Below are 13,954 nucleotides of genomic sequence, written 5' to 3' on the forward strand. Positions count from 1 at the left end.
CTTTTCCCGCCGTGCCCTGCGCGCGGCCTTTCACGCCGGGATCCGGGTCCCGGTGCTTCTCGGTCCATTCCCAGCTGGGCCCGGGCCCGGCCAGACTGGGTGGAAATCTGGCTGACCTTGGTGGTCTGTCTTGGCCAGCTGGAGCAAAGGGATGCCAGGGGACGGGTCTCGGTGCAGTGACTGCCATTAGCTTGGGGCCGCAGAAAGTTTCTCCCCTTTCTCGGGCTCCTGCCAGGCCCTTGGCTTTCAGAGACAGGCCCGATTTCTAGATAACATTTAAGTTTGCAGAAAAGGGGATGCCAGGTCACGGTGGTCACGGCTGTGGGATGCAGCCTCTGAGATTTGTATTAATTTTTGTGAGCCGGGGAAAGGCCTTGCTGCTTTCTCCGCCAGGACTGATGTGTCTTCCCAAGATGAAAGTGCCTGGTAAGGGCGAGGGGCCTCCCTGGGAAGGTCATGAGCATGTAAGGTAATGGGGCCTAGACTGTGACTTTTAGCACGTTTATGAGTGACATCCCCCGGGAGGGCCAGGATAACCATTTGACCTGGTCTGTCATATTCAGGAATAGACTTCAGTTTAGTTGTGGTATTTTCTCCAAAAGAGATTTGTGTATATAGCCCTAGATAGTCTTGTCAAGATTAAACCCAGTTTAAACTGTTAACTATAAAATATTTTAGAATTTTGTCTCATTCTAGAATGGCTTTATTCGAAACAAAAAAAAAAAAAAAAGGAAGAGTCCCAAGTTTCGTCTCAGTGAAACCTCCCAGTTCAATACTATGATTTATTTTTCTTTTTTTCTTTTCTTTTCTTTTTTTTTTTTTTTAAGAGTAGGGTCTTGCTCTGTCGCTGGGTTTACAGGCATGAGCCACCAATTTTTGAAATCATGTTCGTGAGAAGGCAGAGCACATGTGTTGAGAGTCAGACTTTAAACCTGGGTTCAAATCATTAGTGCTTAATCATTGTAAAGCAGTTAGGAGGTTGCGTTCAACATAGCAATTATCAAAGAATGAATGTATAACTTTAAGGACCAATGATATTTTAAACTTTTTTTTTTTTTTCTTTTTTGAGAACGGAGTCTCACTCCGTTGCCCAGGCTGGAGTGCAATGGCACGATCTCAGCTCACTGCAACCTCCGCCTCCTGGATTCAAGTGATTCTCCTGCCTCAGCCTCCCCAGTAGCTGGGATTACAGGCATGCGCCACCACGCCCGGCTAATTTTGTATTTTTAGTAGAGGTGGGGTTTCTCCATGTTGGTCAGGCTGGTCTCAAACTCCCGACCTCAGGTGATCCGCCCACCCAAAGTGGTGATCGGCCTCCCAAAGCACTGGGATTACAGGCATGAGCCACCGCGCCTGGCCGAACTTTTTAAATTTATTTATTATTATTTTTTGAGACAGGGTCTCCCTCTGTTGCCCAGGCTGGAGTGCTGTCTCAGCTCACTGCAACCTCCGCCTCCCATGTTTGACCAATTCTGCCTCAGCCTCCTGAGTAGCTGGGACTGCAGGCGCCCACCACCACGCCTGGCTAATTTTTGTATTTTTAGTAGAGATGGGGTTTCATCATGTTGGCCAGGCTGGTCTTGAACTCCTGGCCTCAAGCGGTACTAGGCCAAAGTGCTAGGATTACAGGTGTGAGCCACTGCACCCAGTGCTCCCAAAGTGCTAGGATTACAGGTGTGAGCCACTGCACTCAGCCTTAAACATTTTTTTAATTAAAGCAACCTAAGGTAAAATTTTTTAACCAAATTTAACCGATTCCCAATCAGATTGAATAAATGCCTAGCAGCTTATGTGTTGTGCTAAAACACGATATATTATCTGCCAATAAAAAACAGTATTTTGTATTTATATAGTTTTATTACCAAGAAGCTTACTCAGCTTTATAGATTTCCCCTCTGTAATCTGATTAACCTTCATAGTATCTTGAAGTAATGTATAGTGTAGCAATCAGACACTTAGGTAGTGACTTCGTGAGCTCTGACAATGAGTCAATATAATGCAAGAGGCTATGTATGAAGTCCAACCTGGGTGCGTCCACACCACACCAAGAGGACAAGTTAAAATTACCATACGGCCAAAAATTAATATTTTCTGACTTATTTTTGTTTACCATTCCAACCATAGTACTATATAAAATGTTTGCTATTCATTATAGACCCAGGAATGGAATATTCCTAATATTAAAACAAAAATTTTAACAGCTATAGAAAATGAAAGTGAGTGTGAGATAGAGATACTGGACATAATGTTCTATAGGTTTTAAAAGACTTCAGTAGAAGAAATGGAAACAATGTCTTTACTTCTTGGCAGTGGAGTAGTAACAGCTAATGGCTCTTTCTACCTGGCATGCAGCTTCCTGTAATGACTATTATTAATAGAGCCAGGCAGATCGTGAGGCACCAGAAAAGGTGTATGGTGGAATTTAACTACAATGGCTTGTATTGCCTGGATATACCCTTTGGTATGCCTATTTTACTAGAGATGTTTGAAAATAGGAAAAAGCTCACTCAAAAGATAAGCTGCCAGTGAGACTTGAAGAGGCTCCCATTACATTCCTCTTCCCTGGAGATGTTTTATTCCCCTCCTCTCCTCCAGTGTTCAGTCTCATGCTCAGCATTGCAAGGGTTACAAAGGTGACTACTTAAGACACAGAGTTTGCCCTTGAAGAACTTGCAGGATAACAAGGGCCATAAGAAAGTATTAAGTGTCGGCCGGGTTCGGTGGCTCACGCCTGTAATCTAGCACTTTGGGAGGCCGAGGCGGGCAGATCACGAGGTCAGCTGATCAAGACCATCCTGGCTAACACGGTGAAATCCTGTCTGTACTAAAAATACAAAAAATTAGCTGGTCGTGGTGGCGGGGACCTGTAGTCCAAGCTACTCGAGAGGTTGAGGCAGGAGAATCGTTTGAACCTGAGAGGCAGAGCTTGCAGTGAGCCGAGATCACGCCACTGCACTCCAGCCTGGGTGACGGAGCAAGACTCAGTCTCAAAAAAAGAAAAGAAAAAAAACAACTTCCCAGCACTTAGGAGGCCGAGGTAGGTGGATCACCTGAGGTCAGGAGTTTGAGAGCAGCCTGGGCAACATAGTGAAAACTTGTCTCTACTAATAACACAAAAATTAGCCGAGTGTGGTGGTGGGCACCTGTAATCCCAGCTACTCGGGAAGCTGAGGCAGGAGAATCGCTTGCACCTGGGAGCAAGAGATTGGGCCACTGCACTCCAGCCTGCACAACAGAGGGGAGACTCTGTCTCAAAAAAAAAAAAAAAGTCCGGGCACGGTGGATCACGCCTATAATCCCAGCACTTTGGGGGGCTGAGGCAGATGGGTCATGAGGTCAGGAGATCGAGACCATCCTGGCTAACAAGGTGAAATCCCGTCTCTACTAAAAATACAAAAAATTAGCATTAAGTATCCTGAGAGAAGACCAGATAAAATGCTATGATTCAGCATTATTCCTAAAATGGGTACCAGTTGAGCAATACCTGCCAACTCTTAATTTCTGCTTAAATGCCCAACTGCATAGTACATGCTATTAAATTGAGGGGATAGGTGATATCATGTAAACCCATGTCTTGTCCCTGCCAGCAAGGAAATTGTGCTCTGTGACTTGACTTGGAAAGTATGTAACTAAGACTGAGGAGAATAAATTGATGTTTTCACCTCTCGTATTTGCTTCTGAAGCAGAAAGTTTACTAAGCTAAATCCTGAACTAGGAATTAGTAATACTAGTAATAGCTAATTGTTAATATATATACAGCTCTTATAACAGTTTCTGGCATAATTACTATACAAATATTATTTCTTATTCTTATTGGGTGCTTACTGTATGCCAGGCAATGTTTTTAACCTCTTTATGAGTTTTCACAAACCCCCTAGAAGTACTTGTATTATCCCCATGAAGAAACAGGTCGAGAGAGTTTAAGTAATCTGCTCAAGGTCAGAAAGTGAACAAATGACAGGTCAGGCTTCAAACACAGACAGCCCATGTGCTTGAACAGTGCTACTGGCCTCCCAGTACTTACTGAGGCCTACTCCTATAAAATTCTATTGACTCCCTAAAGTGATGGTGTAGGGAATGCTAACTGATGGTAAAGAAAATATGAAACACTGACAAATCATTTAGTGAGCATTTCATTAGTTAGTTGGCTTCCTCTTCTGTGACCTTGAATTGAAACTCTACTGCAAAGTAACTGGTTAGAGAAAAATTTTATTTGCAAATAGTTTTAAAAGTTTGAAGGTAGGCCGGGCGCAGTGGCTCACGCCTGTAATCCCAGCACTTTGGGAGGCTGAGGCGGGCGGATCACAAGGTCAGGAGATCGAGACCATCCTGGCTAACAAGGTGAAACCCCGTCTCTACTAAAAATACAAAAAATTACCCGCGTGGTGGCAGGTGCCTGTAGTCCCAGCTACTCGGGAGGCTGAGGCAGGAGAACGGCGTGAACCTGGGAGGTGGAGCTTGCAGCGAGCTGAGGCTGTGCAGCTGCACTCCAGCCTGGGCGACAGAGTGAGACTCCGTCTCAAAAAAAAGTTTGAAAGTAAAACCACCCATTTTTTTTCTTTTTCTTTGTATAAAGTAAAGGAATAAAGAAGGGCTACTCCATAAGCAGAGCAGCCTCTTTTTTTCCTTAAAAGAAAAATAGCTGGCCAGGTGCAGTGGCTCATGCCTGTAATTCCAACTCTTTGAGAGGCTGCGGCAGGTGGATTGCCTGAGCTCGGGAGTTTCAGACCAGCCTCGGCAACATAGTGAAACCCTGTCTCTACCAAAAATACAGAAAATTAGCCAGACATAGTGGCACCTGCCTGCAGTCCCAGCTACTCAGGAAGCTGAGGTGGGAGAATCACCTGAGCCCAGGATGGAGGTTACAGTGAGCCCAGATAGCACCACTGAACTCCAAACTGGGTGACAGAGTGAGAGTCCATCTCAAAAAAAAAAAAAAAAAGAAGCTGCGTTAATTTTTTTAAAAAGTAATTTTATATTAAGTTTCTACATAATTTAATTAAACTTGGAACTAAACAATGGATATCAAAATAATGAGGTTTTTTTTGGTATGGTTTATTTATTTATTTTATTGAGATGTAGTCTTGCTCTTACCCAGGCTGGAGTGCACTGGTGCAACCTCGGCTCACTGCAACCTCTGCTGCCTGCTAAAGTGATTCTCCTGCCTTAGCCTCCTGAGTAGCTGGGATTACAGGCGCCCACCACCACGCCTGGCTAACTTTTTGTTTTTTTGAGACAAGGTCTCGCATTGTTGCCCAGGCTGGAGTGCAATGACACGATCTTGGCTCACTGCAACCTCCACCTCCCGGGTTCAAGCGATTCTCCTGCCTCAGCCTCCCGAGTATCTGGGATTACAGGCATGCGCCACCACCCCCATATAATTTTTTTCTTTTTCTATTTCTTTTTTTTTTTTTTTTTTTTTGAGAAGGAGTCTCACTCACTCTCTTGCCTGGCTGGAGTGCAGTGGCGCCATCTCGACTCCCTGCAACCTCCGACTCCCTGATTCAAGCAGTTCTCCTGCCTCAGCCTCCCTCCAAGTAGCTGGGATTACAGGCACGTGCCATCACGCCCACCTAATTTTTGTATTTTTAGTAGAGATGGGGTTTCACCCTGTAGGTTTTTGTATTTTAGTAGAGACAGGGTTTCACTATGTTGGCCAGGCTGGTCTCAAACTCCTGATCTCAGGTGATCTGCCCACCCCGGCCTCCCAAAGTGCTGGGATTACAGGCGTAAGACACCGCATCCGGCCATAATTTTTGTATTTTTAGTAAAGACAGGGTTTCACCATGTTGGCCAGGCTGGTCTTAAACTCCTGACCTCAGGTGATCCATCCTCCTCCACCTTCCAAAGTGCTGGGATTATAGGCGTAAGACACCGCGCCCAGGCTCATTTAACTCCTAACAAAAGCCTCTGTGGTCTGGCGCTGATGACTCACACACACAAAAAAAGGAAATCCTGATTCTAGTACTTTCTAGCCATTTGTCTAGAGTTGGAGACCAGCCTGGCCAACATGGGGAAACCCCGTCTCTATTAAAAATACAAAAATTAGCCGGGTGTGGCTGGCGCCTGTAATCCCAGCTACTCAGGAGGCTGAGGCAGGAGAATCAGAGCAGGAGGTTGCAGTGAGCTGAGATCGCTCCATTGCACTCCAGCCTGGGAGACAAGAGTGAGACTCCATCTCAAAAATAGTAATAATAATAATAATAACAAATTTGTAAAGATTAAGTTGAAAAAGAACTACTATATAATTGAGTGAATTAGAAGCTAAGATCCAGAAAAGTATTTAATCTAATCTCAGATATTTAGCCCAGTCCATTCATTTTAAATGAAAAAGGAGACTTACAGAGTTGCAAAGAGTTCCTACAAATCCCAAAAAGAGCAAATGTTTTGAACGTGATCTAAACTAGAGTGCCAGCCACATCTCATAAGGGGCTTAATGCCTGATTAATGCAATTAATTGCAGTGATGATAAGAAAAGGAGAGCCTAGGTTTTAATACTACCCATTTGTTCATTGAGTCTCTAGCCCCTTTCTTTAAAAATTAACACAAATGGCCATTCTAGTTTATAAATTAGTCACTCGTGAGTTTGGCAAGGATGAATCAATAAATATGTCAGTAGTTTTCAATCTTGAGAAATGTGCTCAGACCTCAATTTATGAAATATTAACTTAGACTCTAAATTTTTATACTATAAAAATATCTTTCATGGCCGGGCACGGTGGCTCACGCCTGTAATCCCAGCACTTTAGGAGGCCGAGGTGGGCGGATCACGAGGTCAGGAGATTCAGACCATCCTGGCTAACACGGTGAAACCCTGTCTCTACTAAAAATACAAAAAATTAGCCGGGCGTGGTGGCGGGCGCCTGTAGTCCCAGCTACTCAGGAGGCTGAGGCAGGAGAATGGCGTGAACCCAGGAGGCGGAGTTTGCAGTGAGCCGAGATCGTGCCATTGCATTCCAGCCTGGGCGACAGAGTGAGACTCCATCTAAATATATATATATATATATCTTTCAATTATTAATTGTAACTACAAAAGAAAACATTTGCGTTTATACTTGGCCAAAGAATGGCTTTTAGATAATTAAAATATTGCAGATATAGTTAACGTTCCCTTCAACCACCCTCACCCCAAGTCCTACTTATTTTCCTTCCTCCCAATAGCATAAAAATGGTATAAACTGGGCACAGGTATGTGCCTGTAGTCCCAGCTACTCAGAAGGCTGAGGTGGAAGGACCCTTGAACTCAGGAGTTTAAGAGCAGCTTGGGCAACATAGCAAGACCCTGTCTCAAAAAAATTAAGTATATCGTTCTAGTCCATTTTAAAATATTATTTTTAAGATTTTATTTATTTATTTATTTATTTTGAGATGGAGTCCTGCTCTGTTGCCCAGGCTGGAGTGCAATGGTGCCATCTTGGCTCAATGCAACCTCTGCCTTCTGGGTTCAAGTGATTCTCCTGCCTCAGCCTCCCAAGTAGCTGGGATTACAGGTGCACACCACCACGCCCAGCTAATTTTTGTAGTTTTAGTAGAGATGGGGTTTCACCTTGTTGGTCAGGCTGGGCTTGAACTCCTGACCTCAGGTGATCCACCTGCCTTGGCCTCCCAAAGTGCTGTCATTACAGGCCTGACCCACCATGCCCAGCCTTAAATATTATTTTTTAAAAAGTATGGCTTCCCTAGGCACACTGCTTTTAGAGTACCCCTGCTCCACAAGGAACAGTTAAAAAATGTGTGTATACATTAACATATGTATGTGTATGTGTATACATGTGATATATATTCCAAACCATACATGCACCCTTAACATTTTTACATAAATAGTATTGTGTCTATTTGCTTGTGTTCCTGTACAAGAATGTAAGATATGTGAAGCAGAGACTTTATCTTGCTTTGTCTGTTTTCTGCTGTACTGCTAGCTCCTAGAACAGCTCCTGACACATGGTAAGCACCCAAGTATTTGTTGAATAAGTAAATATCAATCCGTAACTTGCTTTTTAAATTTGATATTGTGTCTCTAAGATCTATCTGCGTGTGTGTGTGTATATATATATATATGTTCATTCTCATCTAGTTCATTACTTTATGCTGCTTTATATTATAAATAAACTATGTTCTATTTGTTCATTCACCTATTAGAGGATATTTACATTATTTTCACTCCTTTGCTATCATAAACCCTTACACGCAAATTTGCAAATTTTTTCAGGCCCATGCAGAATCATTTCTCTAGAGTATATATGCCCCAGAAGGTGAATGTTGAGCAATGAAGGGTGATATTTTAAATTTCACTGGTTGCTTGTCATATTACTCTCAAAAGTGGCCATAGCTAATTATACTCTCAGTAGCAGTGGATGAAGGCTTCATGTTTCTTACACCCTTGCCAGAACTTTATACTGTGAGATTTTAAAATTTGTTTGCCAATCTCATGGGTGAAACATGGTGTCTCTTTTTATTTAAATTTTTATTCAGGCTGGGCGCAGTGGCTCATGCCTGTAATCCCACCACTTTGGGAGGCCAAAGCGAGTGGATCACGAGGTCAGGAGATTGAGACCATCCTGGCCAATGTGGCGAAACCCCATCTCTACTAAAAATACAAAAAATTAGCTGGGCATGGTGGGGAGCACCTGTAGTCCCAGCTACTCAGGAGGCTGAGGCAGGAGAATCGCTTGAACCTGGGAGCGGAGGTTGCAGTGAGCCAAGATTGTGCCACTGCACTCCACCCTGAGCGAGACTCTGTCTCAAAAAAAAAAAAAAAAAAAGATTTTATTCAGATAACTGTAGATTTCATATGTAGTCGAAAGAAATACTACGGAGAACTTGCATACCGTTAACCCAGATCCTACTAATGATAATACTTTGCAAAAGTATAGTCACAACCAGAATATCAAAATTGGCACAGTCCACCAATTTTGTACAAGTTTCCCTAGTTTTACTCAGACTCATTTTATGTGTGTGTGAATGCATTTAATTATATATAATTTTATGTCATATGTAGGTCTATGTATCCACCTCCACACTCAAGATACAGAACAGTTAAAACACAAGGATCTTCCTGTCGTGCAAAATCTCAGCTCACTGCAACCTCCACCTCCTGGGTTCAAGCGATTCTTGTGCCTCAGCCTCCCAAGTAGCTGGGACTACAGGGATGCATCACCACACCTGGCTAATTTTTGTATTTTTAGTAAAGACGGGGTTTTACCATGTTGGCCAGGCTGGTCTGGAACTCCTGGCCTCAAGTGATCAGCCTGCCTCGACCTCCCAAAGTACTGGGATTACTGGTGTGAGCCACTACACCTGGCCTCCCCCTTCTTTTTAACCTCTGTTCTTCATTTGCAAGATTTTATCCTTTCAGGCTGGGCAAGGTGGCTCATGCCTGTAATCCTAGCACTTTGGGAGGCTAAGGCAGGCAGATCACTTGAGGTCAGGAGTTCGAAACCAGCCTGGCCAACATGGTGAAACCGCGTCTCTACTAAAAAAAAAAGAAAAAAAAAGAAATACAAAAAATTAGACCAGGCGCGGTGGCTCACGCCTGTAATCCCAGCACTTTGGGAGGCCAAGGCAGGCAGATCACGAGGTCAGGAGTTCGAGACCAGCCTGGCCAATGTGGTGAAACCCCGTCTCAACTAAAAATACAAAAATTAGCCAGGTGCAGTGGCGCGTGCCTGTAGTCCCAGATACTAGGGAGGCTGAGGCAGGAGAATTGCTTGAACCCAGGAGGTGGAGGTTACAGTGAGCCGAGATTGCACCACTGCACTCCAGCCTGGATGACAGAGAGAGACTCCATCTAAAAAAAATTAGCCAGGCGTGGTGGTGGGCACCTGTAATCCCAGCTACTTGGGATGCTGAGGCAGGAGAATCGCTTGAACCCAGGAGGCAGAGGTTTCAGTGAGCTGATATCGCACCACTGCACCCCTGCCTGGGTGATAGAGCAAGACTTCATCTCAAAAAAAAAAAAGATTTTATCCTTTCAAAAATGTTGTATTCAATATTGTGTGTGGAAACTTAAAAAGAAAAAAAAATTAAACAAAATGTTGTATAAAAGGAACCATGTAGTATGTAACCGTTAGAGATTGGCTTTTTTCACTCAGCATATTCAGCATCCAAGTTGTTGCATGTATCAGTAATCCAAGGCCGGGCACAGTGGCTCACACCTTTAATCCTAGCACTTTGGGAGGCCGAGGCAGGCGGATCACTGAGGCCAGGAGTTTGAGACTAGCCTGGACAACATGGTGAAACCCTGTCTCTACTAAAAATACAAGAAGTAGGCCGGGCGCGGTGGCTCACGCCTATAATCCCAGCACTTTGGGAGGCAGAGGTGGGTGGATTACGGGGTCAGGAGTTCAAGACCAGGCTGGCCAAGATGGTGAAACCCCCGTCTCTACTAAAAATATAAAAATTAGCTGGGCGTGGTGGCACACGCCTATAATCCCAGCTACTTGGGAAGCTAAGGCAAAGAACTGCTTAAACCTGGGAGGCGGAGGTTTCAGTGAGCTGAGATTGCACTACTGCACTCCAGCCTGGGTGACAGAGCGAGACTCCATCTCAAAAAATATATATATACAAAAATTAGCTGGACATGATGGTGCATGCCTATAGTCCCAGCTACTTGGAAGGCTGAGGCAGGCGCATTGCTTGAACCTAGGAGGCAGAGGTTGCAGTGAGCCAAGACTGCACCAGTGCACTCTAGCCTGGGTGATAGAGCGAGACTCCATCTCAAAAAATATATATATACAAAAATTAGCTGGACATGATGGTGCATGCCTATAGTCCCAGCTACTTGGAAGGCTGAGGCAGGCGCATTGCTTGAACCTAGGAGGCAGAGGTTGCAGTGAGCCAAGACTGCACCAGTGCACTGTAGCCTGGGTGATAGAGCGAGACTCCATCTCAAAAAAAAAAACCAAGAAAAACAAAAAAAAATCCCTTTTATTGTTGGTATTCTATGGTATGGATGGACCACAGTCTGTTCAACCATCACTCATTGAAGGACCTATGTTTATTTCCAAGTTTAGGCTATTACAAATAAAGCTGCTGTTAACATTTATGTATAGGTTTTTTGTGCGAACATTAATTTCCATTTGGTGTCTCATTTTTTTCAATTAGCGTTTCCCAGATTACCAGTGGGGTTAAATATCTCTTCATATATTTGTAGACTATTCAGGTTTCTTCTTTGCTATTTTGCTTATTTCTTCTGTAGGGTTGTCTTTTTCTTACTACTTTGTAAGAGTTCTTTTTTTTTTTAAGACGGAGTTTTGTGCAATCTCGGCTCACTGCAACCTCCGCCTCCCAGGTTCAAGCGATTCTCCTGCCTCAGCCTCCTGAGTATCTGGGATTACAGGCATGCACTACCATGCCCGGCTAATTTTGTATTTTTAGTGGAGACGGGGTTTCTCCATGTTGGTCAGGCTGGTCTTGAACTCCTGACCTCAGGTGATCCACCTGCCTCAGCCTCCCAAAGTGTTGGGATTACAGGCGTGAGCCACCGTGCCCAGCCTAAAAGTTCTTTATATGTTCTGCATAGCAATCTTTTGTCAGTTACATGAAATTATTTGTGTTGACATTTTGGTGGTCATTGTTTCTCAACGTGCTGTAAAATTTAGGAATAGATGAATGATTTCTGAAACTTGAATTTGGATCACTGATGAAGTGACCAAGGGGTTTCATTTGGGGCTGCCCACCTTGTGGAGCTTTGGGCCTGCTGCACCTTACATGTAGCAGTGTTTTCTTTGCATCCTTGCATGCCAGCGATACACTTTAATTGGTGGCACGTTAGGTTCTAGGCGCACCATATCAAAACATCTACCTGCTTGAGGGCAGATGTCACGAGCACAGATCCTTTGCCTCGTTTTTTTGGAACATTCAGATACATTTATTGCATTGTAAAACCAGCCGTGTTTTCTGGCATTTTGACCAGCCCTCGGAAACTGCTGACATCATGATGTACTCCTTGCCTGGTGTTTCCATTTTCCCCAGCACTGCAGCTAGAATTTAGAATCCTGACTCACCCTTCAGCCAGCCACAGAGAATGCTGATTATTCTGGTACAGTCAGTGCTCACGAAGTGACTTTGCAAGGGGAAATAGCTTTTGGACATGTCAAAGCCAGTGCAATTTCAGATAATAGCCCAGCTTTTCTTTTCTAACTTTCTCATCTGCTCAGATGCTGCTGCTTTCTCCCCTGATGGGAAGTGGAAGCCATGATTCTGCAGTCCTGGCCATAAAGCTGTGAATTGTACTAGCTGGCACAGCCAGTACTGCCCTACTGAGTTCAGTGAACTGTCCTTCTGATCTACACTGAGAGAGCCTGGCTGTGGTGCAATGCTCACAGTGAAGCCGTCTGCATAGCTGAGCTAACAATTCAAACTTCAGCTCTCATTTCAATAAATTACCTTATAAAACACTCACTGACCAAGATTACCTTGAGTAGCTTATTTATATGAATTTTGCAGTTACCCCAAATTAGCCATGGAGAAACTGATATACAATGTTTCTTATAATTTCCCCTCAAACCATAGCAAAAACATGAAGGGAAGTACTAGGATTTCTGGGAATATGGAATTTATATCTATGCCCCACAAACAATGTTAAAGAAAACGGGCTTTGGATATTTTCAAAGGCCTGTGGTGAGGATTAAATAAGGCATAATATATGAAAATGTTTTGTGAATTCCAAAATGTTTTACCAAGATAAAAGATTTTTAAAATCAGTTTCTGTCAGTTTCATACATCCAATCATGAAATCAAGTCTACACTGATTTATTACATAGAAGGAAATATTTTTGACATGTGAATAGGCAATCATAGAATTTCTATTGTATTCGAATAATGATTGAAAGTAATTTTCTTTTTGAGATTTTGACTTCCCCATTTGAGGTAATATTCTCAAGGGACTAAATGTTACTGATGTTGAAGATTTATCCCAAATGAGGTTTGCTTTGGGTGACAGAATTCAAAGCTAGCTCTGAACAAAACTGAAATGGTGGCTAATACGATCCTTTCTGTGCCTCCCTTTTCTTTCCTTTTGGATACTTGAAATACACAGCTAGTTTCCTTGGGACATCCTAGGGCAGTCAGGGTCATTTCCTTCTCTCTCCAAGACTGACCTGCCACAATCCATCAGGGACTATGATTTTGTTGTAAATATTTAGAAAGATGGTGCACAACAATAGATTTGGCAAAAACTGAGCTGATGGCATGCAAGTGTAGCCAAGTGTGGGAATCCATACTTGGAATAATCTAAAGGAATGTTTAACGGTGGTAAAAGAGAAGTGCAGGAGGTGAGGCAGCATTTTCAGGGCCTCTCCCCTAATGAAATATTGGCATCTTACAGGCTTGAGGGTCACTTGTCGGATGATTTGTGTGCTAATTCTGTTGGAAGAGAAGATTCTCAAGAAATACACTATTGCCATTAAAAGTAAAACACAAGATTGTTTCCTCCCTTGAATATAGCAAGAACTCTGTAATCAATGCTTTGGCTAGATATCCTTGAGAATTAATGTTTTTTAGAATGCAGGGAGAAGAAAAGAGGACAGAAACAAGTTTCTGCTTCATATTCCTTCTGTGTGGTGTTAGAGCAGAAGAACCCTAGGGAGTGCAGGGCTGGGGCCTGGGACATGTGAACGTCTGCACATTGGCAGTTCAGCAAGCTTTTCCTGTTGGCCTGCTATTCCCAGGAGACTGTCTATAGGGCTGCTTGGCAGCAGGTGAGGAAGGTGTGTATGTCTGAAAAATTCAGGATAGACACAGGCAACATCCCAAGTTTTGAACAACAATCCAACTGTGTGTGTGTGTGTGTGTGTGTATGCACCCGCACGTTCACAGCTGCACACAGCACCTTGCACTTGCTTTATTAATAGAAAACTGGAAGAATGATGCAGCAGGATTAAGCCCCAGGGTATTGACTGGGACTCGGGGAGACCTAAGGCACAACTAAAGGGTGGAATTTTTCTTTAATTTC

The 13,954-nt window shown here is 43.5% G+C and overlaps 1 long non-coding RNA gene across 1 annotated transcript; it reads left to right on the forward strand.

The window, feature by feature from the left end:
- The first annotated feature begins 13 nt into the window (after nt 1-13).
- LOC134729907 (uncharacterized) lies at nt 14-12,398 on the forward strand. The gene is made up of 2 exons (XR_010111462.1): nt 14-426; nt 12,159-12,398. It is a non-coding gene; the product is annotated as an uncharacterized LOC134729907 (long non-coding RNA).
- The last annotated feature ends 1,556 nt before the right edge of the window (nt 12,399-13,954 follow it).

This window comes from Pan paniscus, chromosome 2 (assembly GCF_029289425.2).
Source record: "Pan paniscus chromosome 2, NHGRI_mPanPan1-v2.0_pri, whole genome shotgun sequence".
Lineage (NCBI taxonomy): Eukaryota > Metazoa > Chordata > Mammalia > Primates > Hominidae > Pan > Pan paniscus.